This window comes from Pimephales promelas, chromosome 24, assembly GCF_988280905.1.
Source record: "Pimephales promelas chromosome 24, fPimPro1.hap1.1, whole genome shotgun sequence".
Lineage (NCBI taxonomy): Eukaryota > Metazoa > Chordata > Actinopteri > Cypriniformes > Leuciscidae > Pimephales > Pimephales promelas.
The window spans coordinates 29,538,157-29,557,469 of record NC_142792.1 but is presented as its reverse complement, the minus strand read 5'-3'; the positions used below and the strand labels follow the sequence as shown (position 1 = coordinate 29,557,469).

At 41.7% G+C, this 19,313-nt stretch overlaps 1 long non-coding RNA gene across 1 annotated transcript; it reads right to left on the bottom strand.

Annotated features, from left to right (window-relative positions):
* Nucleotides 1–14,215: 14,215 nt before the first annotated feature.
* On the bottom strand, nucleotides 14,216–16,840 carry LOC148969354 (uncharacterized). Its single transcript, XR_016149826.1, has 2 exons — nucleotides 16,778–16,840; nucleotides 14,216–16,663 (listed from the first exon to the last, which is right to left on the bottom strand). It is a non-coding gene; the product is annotated as an uncharacterized LOC148969354 (long non-coding RNA).
* Nucleotides 16,841–19,313: the final 2,473 nt, after the last annotated feature.

The following is a 19,313-nucleotide window of genomic DNA, read 5'->3' as shown; positions in this document are numbered from 1 at the left end:
ATCCCAAACCACTTGCAATCGACTCCCCGCCCACTAATTAGTATATGGGCGGAGTTTCAGCAACGTGGGCCCCCGGGAACCAGGAGAAATGGGGGGGGGGCTCATGAGCCCGGGGGCTCATCTTCGCATTTTACCCTATTACCCTAACCCTAACCCTAACCCTAACCCTAACCCTCTAACCCTAACCCTAACCCTAACCTAACCTAACCCTAACCTAACCCTAACCTAACCCTAACCTAACCCTAACCCTAACCCTAACCCTAACCCTAACCCTAACTCTAACCCTAACCCTAACCCTAACCCTAACTCTAACTCTAACCCTAACCCTAACCCTAACCCTAACCCTAACTCTAACCCTAACCCTAACCCTAACCCTAACCCTAACCCTAACCCTAACCCTAACCCTAACCCTAACCCTAACCCTAACTCTAACCCTAACCCTAACCCTAACCCTAACCCTAACCCTAACCCTAACCCTAACCCTAACCCTAACCCTAACCCTAACCCTAACCCTAACCCTAACCCTAACCCTAACCCTAACCCTAACTCTAACCCTAACCCTAACCCACCCCTAACTCCACCCCTAACTCCACCCCTAACTCCACCCCTAGCCCTTCCTGGGCGGAGCTATAAGGTCACTTCCGGGTATTTTTGGAGTGCCAATAACTCCCGACTGGAACATCGTAGAGACATCAGAGTAGACTCATTCGAAAGGTCTTCGAAAACCCTTTCCAATGACGCCCTATTTATATCACTGACAACTTCCGGGGCGGAGCTATGGCACAATATATATTCGCGTATCAAAAAAATATCTCGGCCTAGGAAGGTCGCAGCGACACAAACGAGGTGTCGTTGGAAAGCACTCGCCGAGACCTTTCCAATGACACCAATCACGAGTCGTTTCGACTTTCCTACACCGAGATAATTTTTGGATACATGATTACATTTGGTCCCCTAGCTCCTCCCCCAAAGCTCAGAATGACACAAGTCTGGTGTCATCTTAAAGCACTCATTCAGACCTCACGGTTGACCCATCCCATGGTTCGATACGACCTTCCCTTTAGGAGATATGACCACTTCCGTTTTACACTTTGGGTGGCTATATGTCATGAACTATACGTCACACAGACATGGGGCGGGGCTCATTTGAAAGGTGGGAACAAACCCTTTCGAATGATACCAATTGTATGTCGCTGGCACCTATCTGGGCGGAGCTATAAGGTCTCCTGGCCTTGTGTGGTGTCATCCCACCTACAAAAAACACAAGTCCCACCCCCCAAAAAACACAAGTCCCACCCACAAAAAACACAAGTCCCACCTCCAAAAAACACAAGTCCCACCTCCAAAAAACACAAGTCCCAACCCCAAAAAACACAAGTCCCACCTCCAAAAAAAAAAAAAAAACACAAGTCCAACCTACAAAAAAAAAAAAAAAAAAAAAACAAGTCCCACCCAAAAAAAACACAAGTCCCACCCAAAAAAAACACAAGTCCCACCTCCAAAAAACACAAGTCCAACCTTAAAAAAAAAAAAAAAAAAAAAAACACAAGTCCAACCTACAAAAAAAAAAAAAAAACACAAGTCCCACCCAAAAAAAACACAAGTCCCACCCAAAAAAAACACAAGTCCCACCTCCAAAAAACACAAGTCCAACCTTAAAAAAAAAAAAAAAAAAAAAACACAAGTCCAACCTACAAAAAAAAAAAAAAAACACAAGTCCCACCCAAAAAAAACACAAGTCCCACCCAAAAAAAACACAAGTCCCACCTCCAAAAAAAACACAAGTCCCAACCCCAAAAACACAAGTCCCACCCACTGAAACTGTGAAAGTCAACCCTATTTGCAGTACCATATCTTGTCCCCTGGTGGCGCTAGAGATCCCAAACCACTTGCAATCGACTCCCCGCCCACTAATTAGTATGTGGGCGGAGTTTCAGCCACGTGGGCCCCCGGGAACCAGGAGAAATGAGGGGGGGCTCATGAGCCCGGGGGCTCATCTTCGCATTTTACCCTACCATATCTCGGCCCCTGGTGGCGCTAGAGATTCCAAACCACTTCCAATCGACTCCCCGCCCACAAATTAGTATATGGGCGGAGTTTCAGCTCTCTAGGACCAATAATAAGGGGGGTGACAATACCAAAACTAGACACCTGGTGGCGCTAGAGATCCCAAACCACTTGCAATCGACTCCCCGCCCACTAATTAGTATATGGGCGGAGTTTCAGCAACGTGGGCCCCCGGGAACCAGGAGAAATGGGGGGGGGGCTCATGAGCCCGGGGGCTCATCTTCGCATTTTACCCTATTACCCTAACCCTAACCCTAACCCTAACCCTAACCCTCTAACCCTAACCCTAACCCTAACCTAACCTAACCCTAACCTAACCCTAACCTAACCCTAACCTAACCCTAACCCTAACCCTAACCCTAACCCTAACCCTAACTCTAACCCTAACCCTAACCCTAACCCTAACTCTAACTCTAACCCTAACCCTAACCCTAACCCTAACCCTAACTCTAACCCTAACCCTAACCCTAACCCTAACCCTAACCCTAACCCTAACCCTAACCCTAACCCTAACCCTAACCCTAACTCTAACCCTAACCCTAACCCTAACCCTAACCCTAACCCTAACCCTAACCCTAACCCTAACCCTAACCCTAACCCTAACCCTAACCCTAACCCTAACCCTAACCCTAACCCTAACCCTAACTCTAACCCTAACCCTAACCCACCCCTAACTCCACCCCTAACTCCACCCCTAACTCCACCCCTAGCCCTTCCTGGGCGGAGCTATAAGGTCACTTCCGGGTATTTTTGGAGTGCCAATAACTCCCGACTGGAACATCGTAGAGACATCAGAGTAGACTCATTCGAAAGGTCTTCGAAAACCCTTTCCAATGACGCCCTATTTATATCACTGACAACTTCCGGGGCGGAGCTATGGCACAATATATATTCGCGTATCAAAAAAATATCTCGGCCTAGGAAGGTCGCAGCGACACAAACGAGGTGTCGTTGGAAAGCACTCGCCGAGACCTTTCCAATGACACCAATCACGAGTCGTTTCGACTTTCCTACACCGAGATAATTTTTGGATACATGATTACATTTGGTCCCCTAGCTCCTCCCCCAAAGCTCAGAATGACACAAGTCTGGTGTCATCTTAAAGCACTCATTCAGACCTCACGGTTGACCCATCCCATGGTTCGATACGACCTTCCCTTTAGGAGATATGACCACTTCCGTTTTACACTTTGGGTGGCTATATGTCATGAACTATACGTCACACAGACATGGGGCGGGGCTCATTTGAAAGGTGGGAACAAACCCTTTCGAATGATACCAATTGTATGTCGCTGGCACCTATCTGGGCGGAGCTATAAGGTCTCCTGGCCTTGTGTGGTGTCATCCCACCTACAAAAAACACAAGTCCCACCCCCCAAAAAACACAAGTCCCACCCACAAAAAACACAAGTCCCACCTCCAAAAAACACAAGTCCCACCTCCAAAAAACACAAGTCCCAACCCCAAAAAACACAAGTCCCACCTCCAAAAAAAAAAAAAAAACACAAGTCCAACCTACAAAAAAAAAAAAAAAAAAAAAACAAGTCCCACCCAAAAAAAACACAAGTCCCACCCAAAAAAAACACAAGTCCCACCTCCAAAAAACACAAGTCCAACCTTAAAAAAAAAAAAAAAAAAAAAAACACAAGTCCAACCTACAAAAAAAAAAAAAAACACAAGTCCCACCCAAAAAAAACACAAGTCCCACCCAAAAAAAACACAAGTCCCACCTCCAAAAAACACAAGTCCAACCTTAAAAAAAAAAAAAAAAAAAAACACAAGTCCAACCTACAAAAAAAAAAAAAAAACACAAGTCCCACCCAAAAAAAACACAAGTCCCACCCAAAAAAAACACAAGTCCCACCTCCAAAAAAAACACAAGTCCCAACCCCAAAAACACAAGTCCCACCCACTGAAACTGTGAAAGTCAACCCTATTTGCAGTACCATATCTTGTCCCCTGGTGGCGCTAGAGATCCCAAACCACTTGCAATCGACTCCCCGCCCACTAATTAGTATGTGGGCGGAGTTTCAGCCACGTGGGCCCCCGGGAACCAGGAGAAATGAGGGGGGGCTCATGAGCCCGGGGGCTCATCTTCGCATTTTACCCTACCATATCTCGGCCCCTGGTGGCGCTAGAGATTCCAAACCACTTCCAATCGACTCCCCGCCCACAAATTAGTATATGGGCGGAGTTTCAGCTCTCTAGGACCAATAATAAGGGGGGTGACAATACCAAAACTAGACACCTGGTGGCGCTAGAGATCCCAAACCACTTGCAATCGACTCCCCGCCCACTAATTAGTATATGGGCGGAGTTTCAGCAACGTGGGCCCCCGGGAACCAGGAGAAATGGGGGGGGGGCTCATGAGCCCGGGGGCTCATCTTCGCATTTTACCCTATTACCCTAACCCTAACCCTAACCCTAACCCTAACCCTCTAACCCTAACCCTAACCCTAACCTAACCTAACCCTAACCTAACCCTAACCTAACCCTAACCTAACCCTAACCCTAACCCTAACCCTAACCCTAACCCTAACTCTAACCCTAACCCTAACCCTAACCCTAACTCTAACTCTAACCCTAACCCTAACCCTAACCCTAACCCTAACTCTAACCCTAACCCTAACCCTAACCCTAACCCTAACCCTAACCCTAACCCTAACCCTAACCCTAACCCTAACCCTAACTCTAACCCTAACCCTAACCCTAACCCTAACCCTAACCCTAACCCTAACCCTAACCCTAACCCTAACCCTAACCCTAACCCTAACCCTAACCCTAACCCTAACCCTAACCCTAACCCTAACTCTAACCCTAACCCTAACCCACCCCTAACTCCACCCCTAACTCCACCCCTAACTCCACCCCTAGCCCTTCCTGGGCGGAGCTATAAGGTCACTTCCGGGTATTTTTGGAGTGCCAATAACTCCCGACTGGAACATCGTAGAGACATCAGAGTAGACTCATTCGAAAGGTCTTCGAAAACCCTTTCCAATGACGCCCTATTTATATCACTGACAACTTCCGGGGCGGAGCTATGGCACAATATATATTCGCGTATCAAAAAAATATCTCGGCCTAGGAAGGTCGCAGCGACACAAACGAGGTGTCGTTGGAAAGCACTCGCCGAGACCTTTCCAATGACACCAATCACGAGTCGTTTCGACTTTCCTACACCGAGATAATTTTTGGATACATGATTACATTTGGTCCCCTAGCTCCTCCCCCAAAGCTCAGAATGACACAAGTCTGGTGTCATCTTAAAGCACTCATTCAGACCTCACGGTTGACCCATCCCATGGTTCGATACGACCTTCCCTTTAGGAGATATGACCACTTCCGTTTTACACTTTGGGTGGCTATATGTCATGAACTATACGTCACACAGACATGGGGCGGGGCTCATTTGAAAGGTGGGAACAAACCCTTTCGAATGATACCAATTGTATGTCGCTGGCACCTATCTGGGCGGAGCTATAAGGTCTCCTGGCCTTGTGTGGTGTCATCCCACCTACAAAAAACACAAGTCCCACCCCCCAAAAAACACAAGTCCCACCCACAAAAAACACAAGTCCCACCTCCAAAAAACACAAGTCCCACCTCCAAAAAACACAAGTCCCAACCCCAAAAAACACAAGTCCCACCTCCAAAAAAAAAAAAAAAACACAAGTCCAACCTACAAAAAAAAAAAAAAAAAAAAAACAAGTCCCACCCAAAAAAAACACAAGTCCCACCCAAAAAAAACACAAGTCCCACCTCCAAAAAACACAAGTCCAACCTTAAAAAAAAAAAAAAAAAAAAAAAACACAAGTCCAACCTACAAAAAAAAAAAAAAACACAAGTCCCACCCAAAAAAAACACAAGTCCCACCCAAAAAAAACACAAGTCCCACCTCCAAAAAACACAAGTCCAACCTTAAAAAAAAAAAAAAAAAAAAAACACAAGTCCAACCTACAAAAAAAAAAAAAAAACACAAGTCCCACCCAAAAAAAACACAAGTCCCACCCAAAAAAAACACAAGTCCCACCTCCAAAAAAAACACAAGTCCCAACCCCAAAAACACAAGTCCCACCCACTGAAACTGTGAAAGTCAACCCTATTTGCAGTACCATATCTTGTCCCCTGGTGGCGCTAGAGATCCCAAACCACTTGCAATCGACTCCCCGCCCACTAATTAGTATGTGGGCGGAGTTTCAGCCACGTGGGCCCCCGGGAACCAGGAGAAATGAGGGGGGGCTCATGAGCCCGGGGGCTCATCTTCGCATTTTACCCTACCATATCTCGGCCCCTGGTGGCGCTAGAGATTCCAAACCACTTCCAATCGACTCCCCGCCCACAAATTAGTATATGGGCGGAGTTTCAGCTCTCTAGGACCAATAATAAGGGGGGTGACAATACCAAAACTAGACACCTGGTGGCGCTAGAGATCCCAAACCACTTGCAATCGACTCCCCGCCCACTAATTAGTATATGGGCGGAGTTTCAGCAACGTGGGCCCCCGGGAACCAGGAGAAATGGGGGGGGGGCTCATGAGCCCGGGGGCTCATCTTCGCATTTTACCCTATTACCCTAACCCTAACCCTAACCCTAACCCTAACCCTCTAACCCTAACCCTAACCCTAACCTAACCTAACCCTAACCTAACCCTAACCTAACCCTAACCTAACCCTAACCCTAACCCTAACCCTAACCCTAACCCTAACTCTAACCCTAACCCTAACCCTAACCCTAACTCTAACTCTAACCCTAACCCTAACCCTAACCCTAACCCTAACTCTAACCCTAACCCTAACCCTAACCCTAACCCTAACCCTAACCCTAACCCTAACCCTAACCCTAACCCTAACCCTAACTCTAACCCTAACCCTAACCCTAACCCTAACCCTAACCCTAACCCTAACCCTAACCCTAACCCTAACCCTAACCCTAACCCTAACCCTAACCCTAACCCTAACCCTAACCCTAACTCTAACCCTAACCCTAACCCACCCCTAACTCCACCCCTAACTCCACCCCTAACTCCACCCCTAGCCCTTCCTGGGCGGAGCTATAAGGTCACTTCCGGGTATTTTTGGAGTGCCAATAACTCCCGACTGGAACATCGTAGAGACATCAGAGTAGACTCATTCGAAAGGTCTTCGAAAACCCTTTCCAATGACGCCCTATTTATATCACTGACAACTTCCGGGGCGGAGCTATGGCACAATATATATTCGCGTATCAAAAAAATATCTCGGCCTAGGAAGGTCGCAGCGACACAAACGAGGTGTCGTTGGAAAGCACTCGCCGAGACCTTTCCAATGACACCAATCACGAGTCGTTTCGACTTTCCTACACCGAGATAATTTTTGGATACATGATTACATTTGGTCCCCTAGCTCCTCCCCCAAAGCTCAGAATGACACAAGTCTGGTGTCATCTTAAAGCACTCATTCAGACCTCACGGTTGACCCATCCCATGGTTCGATACGACCTTCCCTTTAGGAGATATGACCACTTCCGTTTTACACTTTGGGTGGCTATATGTCATGAACTATACGTCACACAGACATGGGGCGGGGCTCATTTGAAAGGTGGGAACAAACCCTTTCGAATGATACCAATTGTATGTCGCTGGCACCTATCTGGGCGGAGCTATAAGGTCTCCTGGCCTTGTGTGGTGTCATCCCACCTACAAAAAACACAAGTCCCACCCCCCAAAAAACACAAGTCCCACCCACAAAAAACACAAGTCCCACCTCCAAAAAACACAAGTCCCACCTCCAAAAAACACAAGTCCCAACCCCAAAAAACACAAGTCCCACCTCCAAAAAAAAAAAAAAAAACACAAGTCCAACCTACAAAAAAAAAAAAAAAAAAAAACAAGTCCCACCCAAAAAAAACACAAGTCCCACCCAAAAAAAACACAAGTCCCACCTCCAAAAAACACAAGTCCAACCTTAAAAAAAAAAAAAAAAAAAAAAACACAAGTCCAACCTACAAAAAAAAAAAAAAAACACAAGTCCCACCCAAAAAAAACACAAGTCCCACCCAAAAAAAACACAAGTCCCACCTCCAAAAAACACAAGTCCAACCTTAAAAAAAAAAAAAAAAAAAAAACACAAGTCCAACCTACAAAAAAAAAAAAAAAACACAAGTCCCACCCAAAAAAAACACAAGTCCCACCCAAAAAAAACACAAGTCCCACCTCCAAAAAAAACACAAGTCCCAACCCCAAAAACACAAGTCCCACCCACTGAAACTGTGAAAGTCAACCCTATTTGCAGTACCATATCTTGTCCCCTGGTGGCGCTAGAGATCCCAAACCACTTGCAATCGACTCCCCGCCCACTAATTAGTATGTGGGCGGAGTTTCAGCCACGTGGGCCCCCGGGAACCAGGAGAAATGAGGGGGGGCTCATGAGCCCGGGGGCTCATCTTCGCATTTTACCCTACCATATCTCGGCCCCTGGTGGCGCTAGAGATTCCAAACCACTTCCAATCGACTCCCCGCCCACAAATTAGTATATGGGCGGAGTTTCAGCTCTCTAGGACCAATAATAAGGGGGGTGACAATACCAAAACTAGACACCTGGTGGCGCTAGAGATCCCAAACCACTTGCAATCGACTCCCCGCCCACTAATTAGTATATGGGCGGAGTTTCAGCAACGTGGGCCCCCGGGAACCAGGAGAAATGGGGGGGGGGCTCATGAGCCCGGGGGCTCATCTTCGCATTTTACCCTATTACCCTAACCCTAACCCTAACCCTAACCCTAACCCTAACCCTAACCCTAACCCTAACCCACACTCTAACCCTAACCCTAACCCTAACCCTAACCCTAACCCTAACCCACTCTAACCCTAACCCTAACCCTAACCTAACTCTAACCTAACCCTAACCCTAACCCTAACCCTAACCCCTCTTACCCCTCTTACCCCTCTTACCCCTCTTACCCCTCTTACCCCTCTTACCCCTCTTACCCCTCTTACCCCTCTTACCCCTCTTACCCCTCTTACCCCTCTTACCCCTCTTACCCCTCTTACCCCTCTTACCCCTCTTACCCCTCTTACCCCTCTTACCCCTCTTACCCCTCTTACCCCTCTTACCCCTCTTACCCCTCTTACCCCTCTTACCCCTCTTACCCCTCTTACCCCTCTTACCCCTCTTACCCCTCTTACCCCTCTTACCCCTCTTACCCCTCTTACCCCTCTTACCCCTCTTACCCCTCTTACCCCTCTTACCCCTCTTACCCCTCTTACCCCTCTTACCCCTCTTACCCCTCTTACCCCTCTTACCCCTCTTACCCCTCTTACCCCTCTTACCCCTCTTACCCCTCTTACCCCTCTTACCCCTCTTACCCCTCTTACCCCTCTTACCCCTCTTACCCCTCTTACCCCTCTTACCCCTCTTACCCCTCTTACCCCTCTTACCCCTCTTACCCCTCTTACCCCTCTTACCCCTCTTACCCCTCTTACCCCTCTTACCCCTCTTACCCCTCTTACCCCTCTTACCCCTGCAAAAAAAATTAAAAAAAAAATTTAAAATAAATTAATTTTATTATTTTTCTGAATACAAATTATTAAACTCTTTACAATAAAACAAAAATGCATTAAATCAATCAACAGTATAAATAAAAGTAAAAACAAAATAAAAAAGACCAACAAAACAAAATATAAAATACATTAAAAGTCAATCAACAGCAAAAATAAGACATTGAAATAAAAAATTAAAATAAAAATAAAAAAAAAATAAAAATAAAAATAAAAAAAATCACATTAAGTCAATCAGCATAAATACAAATAAGACAAAAATAAAAAAAAATAATTAAAAAAATAATAAAAAATTAATTAAATAAAATATAAAATAAACACATTAAGTCAACCAACAGCATAAATAAAAATAAGACAAAAATAAAATAAAAAAATTGAAAATAAATTAAAAAATTAATAAATTAAAAAATAAAAAATACATTCAATGACAAACAGCAAAAATAAATTAAAAAAACACATTAAGTCAATCAACAGCATAAATAAAATAAAAATTTACAATAAAACAGAAACACATGGTCAATCAACATTATAAATACAACACATTCACATCTAATTCACATCTATACATAAGGGTAAAAAATAAAATGAGCATTAAATAAAATGAGCATCAAGTTACAAGTAAACTTACAAAGGAAATAGAAATATACAAAGGAAATAGAGCTATACAACAGTACTAGAAGAAATCCAAAAAAAATTAAAACCGTAATAAAAAGGGGCAGCGGATGATTGGCAGCTTAATGATGTGGAGCTGGAGAGAGCTGTGACCAAGGCAGGTGCTGACAGAGGGAATCACAGTGGAGATAATGGACGGGGCTTTCTGCCATGTTCTGCCTACTATTCCAACAAGGTCACAAGGATGTAGGGCCATAGCACAGTCGATAAAAAGATGGGTGGACCTTTGGTAAATGGGCCAGGCAGAACCCAGGGGACAACAAAAAGAGATGAGGATCTAGGCAGAGCTAACCCAAGGCAAGACCACTGCACTGCAGGACAGAGGCAGAACCACAGAGGTTGAAGGAATAAGGCAAGACCCCCAATACAGCTTGAGAGATAACTGCCCATGGTGGAACGGATAGGTCGACAGAGTGAACGTTAAGTCTGGGGCTTAGCACAAAGACTGAGGATCAACACCAAGGCAGAGCTGGTAATCTGTAATACAAAGGTGGACCCAAGGTACAATGCTGTCTCCTTGCAGCCTTTTGGCTCATCCTTCAGACACAGGCCCCATTAACTAGATGGCATGGGTAGAGGAGGCAGGAGGAGCATCAATGAGAGGCTTCATGCTGAGTGAGAAGGACATCAGACTGGACTGTTTAAACAGCTGGAGGGACCGGCCAACACAGGACAATGGTTATAAAAAAAGGTTATAACCTGACAAGTACTTTACAGTAATTTTGAAAATTTTTAAAAACTAAAATGAAAAACAAAACAAAACAAAGTGTAACAAAATACGAGACAAGTTTACAACTTGCATACAAAGCTTTACAATGTAAGAAGGGGCAAACAATGGCATAAAAGGTAACAGATAATGTAAGAAACAAGTTAAAACGCATTTATTAACAATAAAAACAATGCTTTAAAAATAAAGAACACAATTCAACCCAGAACAAAATTCAAATAGGCTGAATGAAATAGCAGCATTGGGTACAAATAAAAATGAGCACAAGAACATAGAGATGAATAGAAACAGGTACATACATTTACAAAATACAGAAGGCAGTCAGAATATAAACTGGTACATAAATTTAAAAAATACACACAGTAAAGGCAAACCATTTATAAAGTACATTTAAATAAAAAAAACAACTGTTTCAGAAAAATAGGAATGGGCATAATACAGCACAATGGCTTACAATGCAAGGAGCATAAATTAAAGATATATGGAAAACATTCAATCATAAGAGCCAATAAAACTAAAGTAGGCTTAGGGAAAATGCAAAGACAAGACCAGAGATAAATACAAATGCAAAGGCAAGAGATCAAAATACAAATATGGGAAAGAATGCACAGATACAAAAAGGGCCACTGAGACCACGATAAGAACATAAGTGCAAAGAAAACTAAATTTGTAATACCCTTTATGCCTTAATGCTATTTTAATCAAACGCCACAAGGAATAAATATGTTAAAATCATCACTACAACAGTGCACAGAAAAGGGACTTAACTGGCAGAGGCATAAAAAACAAACAACAGAAATACAAACACTAAAGGGGAATAGGAATGCAAAAGGAAGAATAATCTGAGACATGCAGCTTTTATGTTTGTGAACTTTATTTTGTTCCATCTTGGAATAGGTTAGACAAGACCATAAAGGGCACAGAACAAAAAGTTTAAATAGAAGTTAGTAAAAAAAAAAAAAAAAATACTGTACAAAAGGAAAAACTAACTTTTCAAAAAGTAACTTTTCAAAAAGTAACTTTTCAAAAAGTAACTTTTCCACCAAAATAAAAAAATACATTAAAAGTCAATTCAAAAGCATAAATATAAAATAAAAATAAACACATTAATTCAATCAACAGCATAAAAATAAAAAGGAGCATTTAGTTACAACTAAACTTACAAAGGAAATAGAAATACAAAGGAAACAGAAATATACAACAGTACTAGAAGAAATCAAAAGAAATTGAACAGTATTAAATAAGAGACAGAGGATGATTGACATTTTGATGTGGAGCTTGAGAGAGCTGTGACCAAGGGATGTGCTGACAGAGGGAATCACCACAGAGGAGATAATGGAGGGAATAGGGAGGCAGAACATGGCAGGAAGCCCCAACAAGGTCACCAGGATGTAGGGCCATAGCACAGTCAATAAAAGGATAGGTGGACCTTTGGTAAATGGACCAAGCAGAACCCAGGGGACAACAAAATGAGATGGGTCTTCAGCTCTGCCTAAATCCTCATCTCTAATGGCTCCAAGGCAAGACCACCGCACTGCAGGGCAGAGGCAGAACCACAGAGGTTGAAGGAATAAGGCAAGACCCCCGATACAGCTTGAGGGATAACTGCCCATGGTGGAACTTATAGGTCGACAGAGTGAAAGTTAAGTCCGGGGCTTGGCACAAAGACAGAGGATCAACACATAGGCGGAGCTGGTAATCTGGAATACAAAGGTGGACCCAAGGTGCAATGAAGGATGAGGCAAAAGGCTGCAAGGAGCAAGCGGACACAGGCCCCATTAACTAGATAACATGGGTAGAGGAGGTGGGAGGAGCATCAATGAGAGGCTTCATGCTGAGTGAGAAGGACATCAGACTGGACTGTTTAAACAGCTGGAGGGACCGGCCAACACAGTATAATGGGTTATAAAAAAAGAAAGAAAGAAAAAAGATAACCTGACAAGTACTTTACAGTAATTTTGAAAATGTTTACAAACTAAAATGAAAAACAAAACAAAGTGCAACAAAATACAAGACAAGTTTACAACTTTCATACAAAGCTTTACAATATAAGAAGGGGCAAACAATGGCATAAAAGGTAATGGATAATGTAAGAAACAACTTAAAAGGTATTTATTAACAATAAAAACAATGCTTTAAAATAAAGATCTAAATATAAAATAAATGCAAAGACAGACAAAAGGGTCATAAAATAGAAAGTCAAATGGAACAAGAGGAGAAACCATAGTTTGTCTGTCCCTTTTTTAATTAAGATAAATACAAAATTAGTACAATGTAAATAAAACACTTAAGAAAAAAAGTGTCTGCACGGGAGGCATCCCTATATATTGTAGCTTAAGTGACTTTGATTTGCACCTGCAGTTGATAGACTCATGAGGTGCAGGGTGAAAAATCAACCTTGGACAAGACCCACCCACTGAAGTACAACAGCTGAACACTTGAAAAGAAAGATCCAGTTTTCCAGAAGTTCATGAAAATAAATCAAGTACCCAGAAAACTCAACCATCCCATCGGAGAGAACAAAATTCAAACAGGCTGAATGAAATAGCAGCATCAGGCACAAATAAAAATTAGCACAACAACATAGAGATGAATCAAAGCAGAAAAAGGGTGTAGTAAGACAGCCACTAATGCAAACATACAGAAGACAGTCAGAATATAAACAGACACATACATTTACAAAACGCACAAACAGTAAAGGCAAACCTTTTATAAAGTACATTTAAATACAAAATACAACTGTTCCAGAAAAATAGGAATGGGCATAAAAATGGTCAATGGGACTGGGCCATAAAACAGCACAATGGCTTACAAGGCAAGGAGCATAAATTAAAGATATATGGAAAACATTCAATCATAAAAAGCCAATAAAACCAAAATAGGCTTAGGGAAAATGCAAAGACAAGAGCAGTGATGGTTCAAATGCAAAGGCAAGAGATCAAAATACAAAAGATGGGAAAAACGCACAAATACAAAAAGTGCCATTGAGACCATGATAAGGACATAAGTGCAGAGACAAAATTTAAGGAGCATTAAGGCATAAAGGGTATTACAAATTTAATCTAACACCACAAGGAAAAAAATATGTAAAAATCATCACTACAACAGGGCAAAAAAGGGACTTAACTGGCAAAGGCATAAAAGGCAAACAGCAGAAATACAAACACTAAAGGGCAATAGGAATGCAAAAGGAAGAATAATCTGAGAGGTGCAGCTTTTATGCTTGACAACTTTATTTTGTTCTGTCTTAGAATAGCTTAGACAAGACCATAAAGGGCACAGAACAAAGTTTAAATAGAAGTTAGTAAATAAAATACTGTACAAAAGGAAAAAAAAAAAAAAGACAGACTGATTGAAATATAGAGGGCATAAAAAATCCTAAAATAAAAAACCTAAAATGTGCTGAAATACAAAAAACAAGGTTAAACAATACAAAGTAGCAAAAATAAGTCAAGTGGACAAAGCTGCTTTAGGATGGGATGTAGAGCCAAAACAGTCAATAAAAGGATAGGGGGGACCTTTGGTGAATGAGCCAGTTACAACTCGGTGGACAACCAACTCAGATGGAGCCATTAGAGATGGGGACCTGGGCAGAGACAAGACCACTGCACTGCAGGGCAATAACTGCCCATGGAGGACCTGATAGAGCGTCAACCTAACTTTCACTCTGTCGACCTGTCTTTGGCCTCAGATTACCAGCTCCACCACAAGTCTGGGGCTTGGCACAAAGGTGGACTCAAGGTGTAAAGGGTAAAATGAAGGATGAACCAAAGGGCTGAAAGTAGCCAACAAACACAGGCCACATTAACTAGATGACACTAGAGGAGGGGGAGGAGCAGCATCAATGAGAGGCTGAGTGTGAAGGACATCAGACTGGATTGTCTATCCTGTGTTGGCCGGTCCCTCCAGCTGTTTAATGGGAACACAAAATAAACCAAAACAGATTAAACCTCACAAAAAATTAAAGTAATTTTGAAAACGCAAAAAAAAAGGTTAGGATTCACAAACGGGGTGTTCCAAATTACACAATATGGGCACAAGTAAAGTCATAAAAGAGTAGAAACACTGGTTATGGTCCATATTTGTTTCCATGTTCTGTTTTTTTAAAACCTTTTGTTAACCTATTAAAAAAAAAAGAATTTAAAATGAAACAAACAAAGTCGAGTGCAACAAAATACAAAAAAGTAAGTTTACAACTTCAATACAAAGCTTTACAATATAAGAAAGGCAAACAATAGTATAAAAAGCAGACAGAAAATGTTAGAAACCAGTGAAATATATATAATTTAAAAAATGCATTTATGGTATATTTAGGTTTTTATTTTTATTGTTTTTTTAATGTTTAAGACAAAGACAGACAAAAGGGTCATAAAATAGAAAGGGATAATAAAAGGACAAAATTGATCTTAAATGGAACAAGAGGCGAAACCATAAATACAAAAATTACACTTAGTACAATATAAATAAAACCGAAAAAACTGAAAATAGAAATTGTCTTTGTGAGTGGGATACACCCCTATATATTGTAGCTCAAGTAACTTTGATTTGCACCTGCAGTTGATTGATGAGGTGAAATGTTGAAATCAACCCTGGACAAATCAGTCTAACACAAGTCAAGATCCACAAGTCCTTTGACGAGTCCCTTGTCTTTACAAGTCCCACCCACCCAATTCCAACAATTGAACACTTAAAAAGAAACTTCATTTTCATTAACTTCTGTTAATGTGGAGAACCAAGTACCCCATGAACCCGATAGCCATACCATCAGGGGAAGAACAAAATTCAAACAGGCTGAATGAAATCGCAGCATGAAATACAAGTGACCACAACAACAGAGATGAACCAAAGCAGAAAATGGGCATGATAAGACTAATGCGAACATACAAAAGACAGTAAGAGAATAACAAGTGCATAATTATGCAAAAAGTACAGACAAACCATTTGACGCAGTTCCTTTCAATACAAAATAGAACAGGGTAAAGCCTTTTTATGCCCTGTCCCATTGACTAAGACCAGGAGCATTAATAAAAGATGGAAGACATTAAATCAAACAAAAAAATAGGCTTAGGAAAAAAAAAAGGGAAAGACAAGAAAAAGGAATGAAATTAATACAAAAGATGGGAAAATGCACCGATACAAAAAGTGCCATTGTGACAATAAAAAAAAAAAATCTTAAATACATGAGGTTAAGGCATAAATACAACAGCAGCAGTTTCAGGACTGTGTTTTATAAAGCTGTACAAGTAATTTGCTTTATAGCCGTGGTGAAGAGGAAGTGGGGCCGGCGAACGGGCACAGTGCTGTGAGTTGGGAGAAAGAGCAGGCTGATTCAATGAGAAGGAGGTAACCATGGGACAGAAGATCATTTTTGAGAGATCATGAGTAGTCCAAATCAATTTCCATCCTTCTCTCTTGTGTCTGTGGGACCTCTTGATGTGAATGCCAGTTCAGAAGAAGGGCGACGGCCATATATGAGTATTTCCCACTGAGTGCTGAATTGTTGAGATGAAGGGATGTGATGCACTGTTTGCTGTGTTAAGTGTAAACCTAAACCCCTGGATGTCCACTTCTTACCGGAGTTTTCCATCACATTCTGACTGCATAAGAAGAGGCTAACATTGTTGTACTTCACAGACCATTGAGTGTATTTATCTGGCAGCCCACTGTGAAGAGAGACACGTAGTGAACGCTTAACCAACTGCTTTTCCAGTGAAACCTCCAGCCGCAAGTTCTCTGTCTGTCACTTAAAGAAGAGGATTACGTACCTGTATGCTCACCTGTCTGCTTTGCAGTGAAGCTCCCCCGCTGTAAGCTCTGTGTCTGTTGACCCTGCAAGTGAATTCAAGTTTGTTTGTATAGTCCTTTCACAATACTTGTTTCAAAGCAGCTTTACAGAAAGTGCATTACAGAAAAGTACATGGAAAATTACATTTGGATAATCATGTAATATTAAGGGCATAACATATCGCCAGCATTGAGGCCACCCTTAAAAATATTCTTGTTTGCCGTAACCAGACCAACCCTGTCAATTTAGGGCCGACCCAATTTTTATTTTTTTTCCTTTTAGTCCGACCGACTTGCCGGTTGTAACCTGCGTTCAGACCGACCGATTTTTTTTTTACTCTTCAAACGACTAATTCAAATTCAATAAAATAATATTAATTATATTTTAGTTAGTATTGTGAAAGTTGCTTGTGTCTACATAGCCTACAAACGTAGGCTACGTTCTTTCTTAAATAAAAACCTTTGGCGTCATAGTCATCAGATTATGTTTACACCATTGGTTTAACGTTATGCGTGTCACTATATGGCTTGTACGTTCGCTTGTTTCAGTGTTCCCGCTTGGTACCCGGTATTAAAAGGGCAACGGGGCTGAATATCAACCATTTCTATATATAATAAAAATATTAAACAATTTGTCTGTGATGCAATTTTGCGATTCGCAGTCCAGAAGATCTCTCACCCGGAGCCACAGCGCGCACAGCACGACAGCCCTGCTTAATGAGCGACAATGAGGACAAAACGTGGTTACACTTTAGATCTGGGATATTATTCTAATTGTATTTTAGATTTCCGCTTTCAAAGATTATAAAAAGAAGATATTTGAGATGAAACCATTACAGACGTATTCTGTCTAGCGCAACTTCCTTCCCTTCACAGCGTTGCGCTGTCATTTCTTCCTAAAACCCAAACATACCGTCAGAATCAGCACGATCGGTGATTGTTGTAAAACGCAGTCTGTACTGTTGCTAAACTGCGGACTAACCCTAACCCATAAAATATAAAATGACCTGCTCTGAGATTCATTTAAACACAGTTTATGTCTTAATTGGACGTAAATAGTTGGGAGAAAATGGTGCATCAGTCATCTATTACAGTAGAGTTCTGCATTCGGTCTTAAAGGGGCAGTAGTCTAATAAGTAGTAGTCGACGATTGAGCCAATGCGAATCAAACAACAAAAGGCAGATAAAAATCACAGATCTTGAATGAATAACTTAAACTTTAATAAGCATTAATCTAACTATGATAAACTATGCAGTGTCATTTTACATTTGATTACTAGCTAAATTAAATTTCTTTTCAGAGAGAGCGACACTTAACTGAAAAGTAGCTAATTTTAGACCTTCCTGAAATTAAAGCACTGTGTATATAGGCTAATTTGTATCTTTGTTTAATTGTATTCTTTGTTTGACCATGTGTTTGTACTTGTTTTTGCTTATCTCATGTATATATGCATATAGATCGATATTTTATACATTTTGTGACTAGCCTAAAATGTAACTGGTCGTATTTTGCATTAACACCTAGCGGTGGATGCACAGTTTGAAGACCCAGTCAGTGACGTCACAATATGCATTTTTTTTTTTTAATTCACGATCACCATCTCCAAAATTGTACCTTTTTTTTTATACTGAATCTTGGAAAAAAATATATAGACCTACCTACAGACCCTTTTAAAAAAAAAAAATTGCTGTTACTGCAAACCAAAATATTTTTAAGGATGGAGAGTCATCTCTCCACAGGCATCGAGTCATCTTTCACAGGTGTTGAGTAGTCTCTTCACAGGCATTTAGTCTTCTCATTGCAGGTGTTGGGGCATCTGAAGTCTCCATGAGAGGCTGGATACAAACTGGAGCTGACGAACGCCCTTTTTCTCGGGACAAGCGTCCCAAGATAACGGCAGAAAACAGATGGGAAATAATTAGCATAGCTGATGTTCATAATGATTTCCATTACACAGGAGTAGATGTTAAAAAACCACTCACAAACTCTCCACAACCCAACCATACGCGCCAACCCGTTTGACTACGGCTGTCGAGCCCCACTGTCGCGGTAATGCGTTTCATTGGCAACGGTTCCATGTGGCATACCACCTACCGCAATAACACAATATCTGCCCAACCACCCATCATTCACGCAATACACACAGGAAAAGTAATGACTGTAAATACTATGCAACCTATACAAGTAACCTACAGACTCTTCAAGTTTTAAAGTATTAAAAGCATTCGACCTGATTCAATAGAGGAATAAAAGGTAAGCAGTATGTGAATGCTTGGCTAAAGAGATGCGTCTTTAGTCTAGTTTTAAACTTTAAAGCGTCAAACCATATCGGGAAGGATATTCCAGAGTTTGAGCGTAAAGAATTTAAGTTTGAGCCTAAGTTTTATTTCTGGAATATTTACATTAATAAATAACTAATGTTAATTACAAGCAATTGTCTAGCAGTGTCGTTAATAATCCTTAAGCAAGAACTGACCACAGAGAAGTCATCTGAACAAATTGTAAGTACTACTCGACCTAACCTGAAG